This window comes from Peromyscus maniculatus, chromosome 1 (genome assembly GCF_049852395.1).
Source record: "Peromyscus maniculatus bairdii isolate BWxNUB_F1_BW_parent chromosome 1, HU_Pman_BW_mat_3.1, whole genome shotgun sequence".
Taxonomy (NCBI): Eukaryota; Metazoa; Chordata; class Mammalia; order Rodentia; family Cricetidae; genus Peromyscus; species Peromyscus maniculatus.
Window position 1 is genome coordinate 137897330 of NC_134852.1, and position 5622 is coordinate 137902951.

Here is a 5622-nt window from a genome sequence, read left to right on the forward strand (position 1 = left end):
AATTTTAAAAATCTAAGCATGGTGGCACACTCCTTAATCCCAGCACTCAGGAAGCAGAGGCAGGTTGATCTCTAAGAGTTCAAGGCCAGCTTGGTCTACATAGTAAGTCATAGGCCAGCCAAGGGTTACATAGTGAAACCCTGTCTTAAAAAATAATAATTGTTAGGTTGTGATGCACACCTTTAATCCCATCACTCGGGAGGCAGAGGCAGGTGGATCACTGTGAGTTTGAGGCCAGGTAGTCTACAGAGCGAGATCCAGGACAACTAGGGCTGTTACACAGAGAAACTCTGTCTTGAAAACCAAAATAATAATAATAATGATGATGATAATGATAATAATGATAATTGGGGCTGGAGAGATGGCCCAATGGCTAAGAGCACTGTCTGCTCTTCCAGAAGACCCAAGTTCAATTCCCAGTACCCACATGGCAGCTCACAACCATCTGTAACTCCAAGGGATCTGACACCCTGATACAGATATAAATAAGAATAAATCATTAAAAAATAAGTACTCTAAAGTGATAATAAAGAGGAAATGTGTGTACAAATTTTAAAGTAATGACAGTTGTTTGACAGGCTCACTCTGTAGGTCAGGCTGGCTTTGAACTCACAGAAGTCTGCTTGCCTCCTGAGTGCTGGGACTAAAGGTGGGACCCATGCCTGGCATAATGACATATTTTGGGGGCAGGGTTTCATGTATTGAAAGCTAGCATCATTCTCACTGTGTGGCTGAGGAGTACAGGTGTGCACCGTAACACCCAGTTTACGCAGTGTTGAGGACCAAACCTCAGGCTTTACGTATATTAGAGAAGCACTCTACCGAATGAGCCAAATCCCTATCCCCAGTTATAAGTTTTTACCTCCCCCAAAACATTCAGGAATAAGAACTGGGGAGCCAGGCGGGGTGGCGCATGCAGAAGCAGACAGATCTCTGTGAGTTTGAGACCAGCCCAGTCTACAGAACAAGTTCCAGGACAGCCAGGGGATTACACAAAGAAACCCTGTCTCAGGGGGAAAAAAAAAGATACCTAGCTAGGGAGATACCAAGATCACAAAGGTGGTGGTTTTCCCAGGGCGAGGCTTATCACACTGCACTCTGGATTTGCTGACTCCTGCGATTTCCTCAAATTCAAGAAACTTGAGTGCATAATTTGTGATAGTGGGGGGACTGTATTTGCACTCTCCCATGGGGTGGGGGAAGAATTGGGGGAACAGAATGGATACTTTACAAAGGGTTCTATGGTAACAATAAGCTAGCTGAGCTCCTCTGGGAGGCTACCATGTCTGATGCTGAGACTGAGTCACCATTGGCCACGATGGCCAATTCACTGACCTTTCCAGCAGTTCCAGCAGTCATTATCCCCAGTACAGTGGGCAGTGTCGGGTAGGATTGACAAATGCCTTCATCAAGCCCCACAGTGCTCCCAGAGTCAGTGGGAGCTCTGGCCTAGGTCTTAGAAGTAGTCTTCTTGTCTTTGCCCATTCTCTGTCTTCAGGATCCTTCAACTTAATGGAAGTTAATGAACCCGGAGCTGACTCGCTGAACACAAATGACTTCACATCTCTGAAGAAAAAAAATTTGTTCCTTCTGCAAAATGGGAATGCAAACGAAACCTATCTCAATGGAGTTACTATAAGAATTCTTGATGTTCCATAAAGGGGAAAAATTCTTAATACTATTAGTCTGTCTCTGGTACTTATTTTTTACATTATTTAAAAATACAGAGAAACGCTGGGCGGTGGTGGTGCACACCTTTAATCCCAGCACTCGGGAGGCAGAGCCAGGCGGATCTCTGTGAGTTCGAGACCAGCAGAGTGAGCTCTACAGAGTGAGCTCCAGGACAGGCACCAAAACTACACAGAGAAACCCTTTATCGATTGTTTTTTTCTTTTTCCGGAGCTGAGGACCGAACCCAGGGCCTTGGGCTTGCTAGGCAAGCGCTTTACCACTGAGTTAAATCCCCAACCCTGAAATCCTGTATCGAAAAGCCAAAAACGTTAAAAAAAATATGCAGCTGGGTGTGGAGGCACATGCCTTTAATCTCAGCACTCGGGAGACAGAGACAGGCAGATCTCTGAGAGTTCAAGGCTAGCCTGGTCTACAAAGTGAGTTCCAGGGCAGCCAGGAAAACCCTGTCTCAGGAAAAAAATGCATACATACATACATGCATGCATATATCCATATATATGTGTGTATATATCCATATATACATATACATATATATGTGTATATATCCATATATATATATATATATATATATCTGGAGCTGAGCATGGTGGTGCATGCCTGCAGTCTCAACATTTACTGGTGTTGGGGAGAGGATAGGCAGCCAGGTATGGTGACACACGTCTACCTCTGTACTCAGAAGGTAAACGGAGAAGAGTGGGGAATTCATGCCAGCCTAGTCTACAGAGCAACACCCAGTCTCAAAAAGAAACCTACACAGAATATTATGCTTAATTTTTGGGTATAGCTTAACCGTATAGTACAACCTTTGGTTTATTTCCTAGCAACACACACACACAATTTATCAAAACTGCTACAGAATGCAGAGGCTGGAGGTGTAGCTCAGTTGATAGAGCGCTTGCCTAGAGACACACAAATCCCTAGGTTTAGTTGTGAGACCATCACATAAAAACCGGCATGGTGGTACATGCCTGTAATCCAGCAATCAGGAGGATTAGAAATTCAAGGTAATCTTCAGCTGAATAGTAAGTAAGTTTGAAGCCAGCCTTGGATACATGAGACAAGGAAAAAAAAAGCTGGTTGGTTTGAATGGAGCAAGCAGCTTCTCAACACTTGAAGCATGATTAACTGCCTCCCAAATAATAAGACTCATGATTATTCTAAATAATTACAACGGGCTTCCTTTTATAGAACTGGATTTGACCATTTCATTTGATTGTTAGGTGTCCAGATCTGATCCATGTCATCTCACTTTTGAGTGTTTCTATGTATGCCACCACCTCCCTCACTCCTGGTATATGCATGAGTGTGCTCACATAGACACATGAACAAGTAGGAGCCAGAGGTTACATTGGAAGTCATCCTTTGCTGTCTACCATATTTTTAAAGACTCTTTTTTATGTGTATGAGTATTTTGCTGCATGTATGTCTGTGTACCACGTACCTGCTTGGTATCCACAGAGGACAGAAGAGGGAGTCAGATCCCAAGACTGGAGTTACAGACTATTGTGAGTTGTCTTGTGGATGTTGGGAATTGAACACAGGTCCTCTGAAAAGCAACCAGTGCTCTTAATCATTGATCTTCCTAGCCCCTCTACCTTATTTTTGAGACAAGGTCTCTGACTGAACCTGGAATTAACCCTTTGCGCTAGGCTGCCTTGCCAGTCCTTGGGACTTAACTGTGTTCACCCACCAGTATTGGGGTTATAGATACATATCGCTGCATCAGGCTTTTTATACGGATGCTGGAGGCCCAGACTCAGGTCCTCATGTTTACAAAGCAAGCACTTTACCCACCAAGACCTCTCCCCAGGCCTATTTTGTGTATCTTTGTCCAAGCCCCACCACCACAGGGTTTCACTGTGTAGCCCTGGAACAAGATCTATATAGACCAGACTGGCCTCTGTGGTGATATTTTATTTGTGCTCTAACAAATAAAGCTTGCCTGGATATCAGAATGTGGAGCCAGCCACTAGTTAACCATAGAAGCCAGGCACTGGTGGCTCACACCTTTAATCCCAGCACTTGGGCTCTCACGCCTTTGATCCCAGTACTTGGGAGGCACATGCCTTGAATCCTAGCACTAGAAAGGGGGAGACAGGAAGTGATATGGCTGGGTGGAGAGAGGAATATAAGGCAGATGAAGAGAAGAACTCACCACCACCACCCACCTTCGGTCTGCAGAATTGGTAGAGGTAAGAAGTCTCTAGTGGATGGCTCCTTTACTTCTCTGATCTTTCAGCATTTACCCCAATATCTGACTCCAGGTTTTTATTATTAAGACCAATTAGAATTCACACTACATCTGGCATCCAACTTTTGGGGCATGAATTCACAAAAAAAAAAAAAAAAACCACTTCCCTGTGGCTTTGCAGCCAACCGACACAGGCCTGAGCTGCATACAGCCAGAGTCACTACCCTGCCTGCTAGGTTCTCCTCTCTTTTTTCCCTAAGCCTCTGAGCAAGTGTAGGATTTTTCTGTTACAGCCATTCTGCAGCAAATTCCATACACAGGCATTTGGCCCAAAACACCACATGAGTCAGATGCTTTCACATGTTCCCTCATCCAGACAGCTAGCTCTTTGGCTTCTTTTCTCCCTGTGGGTTGTGGGCTTTCCCTGGACCCCTCCTTGGGCTGCTGCCAAACTACGTAGCTGCCTTGACACCCATTTGGGCTTCTACTGTTCTATGCAGAAGCACTCAGTCTCACATTTTCACGGTCACTGTCAGCAGATTTGGTGAGACAATTGAGATTTCTTAAAGGGATGAATTAGTTAAAAGAGAGGTTTTTTTCCCTCATTAAAAAATGGGAAACACCATTACAATGGAGGCAGTTAGGTCTCTGTATGATAATATGCTAGGCAGTTTGAAAATGGAACAATTAAATGAGAGGATAATTAATTTAAATGAGATTTATTTAATGTCAATTATAAGCATTATTGGTTTATCACTAAAAAGTTGTTAATATAAGTGCCAAGATACAAGTTTTAGAGAAACTTATTAAAACAGAACATAGAGATATTTAGACCCAGACAGAGGAATTTAAAGAACCAATCTCAGTGTTGCATTATAAGGTTAGAGAGGAACACCCTCAGGGTTTCAAACAACCAACTTTAATTTATCCAAGAGCTTTACAGAAACTGCCAAATGATAGATATCCACAAGGCTGTGTAAGAGCTGAATGGATTCCTGTGGAAATGTTAGATTTAAGGAGATTCAAAGAAGCAATAGTCTCATATGGCAAGCATTCACCTTTTGTGAGGCAGATGTTAAACTCATGGTCAACTTATAATAGAATTATCCCCTCAAGACTGGAGAGACTTGGTTATAGCAGTCTTGGAGCCTGGTCCTCAATTATAATAGAGGCTCTGGTGAAAAGATGAGGCTAAAACCTTTGAACAACGAAGTAGGCTAGAGGTATAGAAATCTCCCAAGACCAACTTCTTGGAGAGGGAGATTATGCTAATGTGCAAAGACAATCTCTATATGATGACCACACCTGGCTTTATGCCATGTAGCAGCTTTGAATGCTTGAGACAGAATCAAAGAATTAGGAAAGAAAATTGAGTCATTTACTAAAGTTATACAGGGCCCCAAAGAAACCTTCACTGATTTCTTACAAAGATTGACTTCAGCAGTAAATAGAATGATACCAAATTCAGAAGCTAGACAAATGATAACTGAATCTCTGGCTTTTGAAAATGCTGATGAACAATGCAAAGGGTAATTAGGCTGTTAATGGCAAGATCAGCACCCTTAGAGGAATGGATCTGAGATACAATCAATATTGAATCTCATAACCATGATGATACTTGAATAGGAGAGGTGATTTCTAGAGGTTTGAAGAAAAATTGAAATGTCAATGTTTCAATTGCGGTAAACAAGGTCACCTAAAAAGGGATTGTAAAAAGGGCATTCATAGAAATAATGTTT

The 5622-nt window shown here is 42.7% G+C and overlaps 1 non-coding gene across 1 annotated transcript; it reads left to right on the forward strand.

Moving 5' to 3' along the window:
• Positions 1–1022: 1022 nt before the first annotated feature.
• On the forward strand, positions 1023–1191 carry LOC121827036 (U1 spliceosomal RNA). The gene has a single exon (XR_006069182.1). It is a non-coding gene; the product is annotated as a U1 spliceosomal RNA (small nuclear RNA).
• Positions 1192–5622: the final 4431 nt, after the last annotated feature.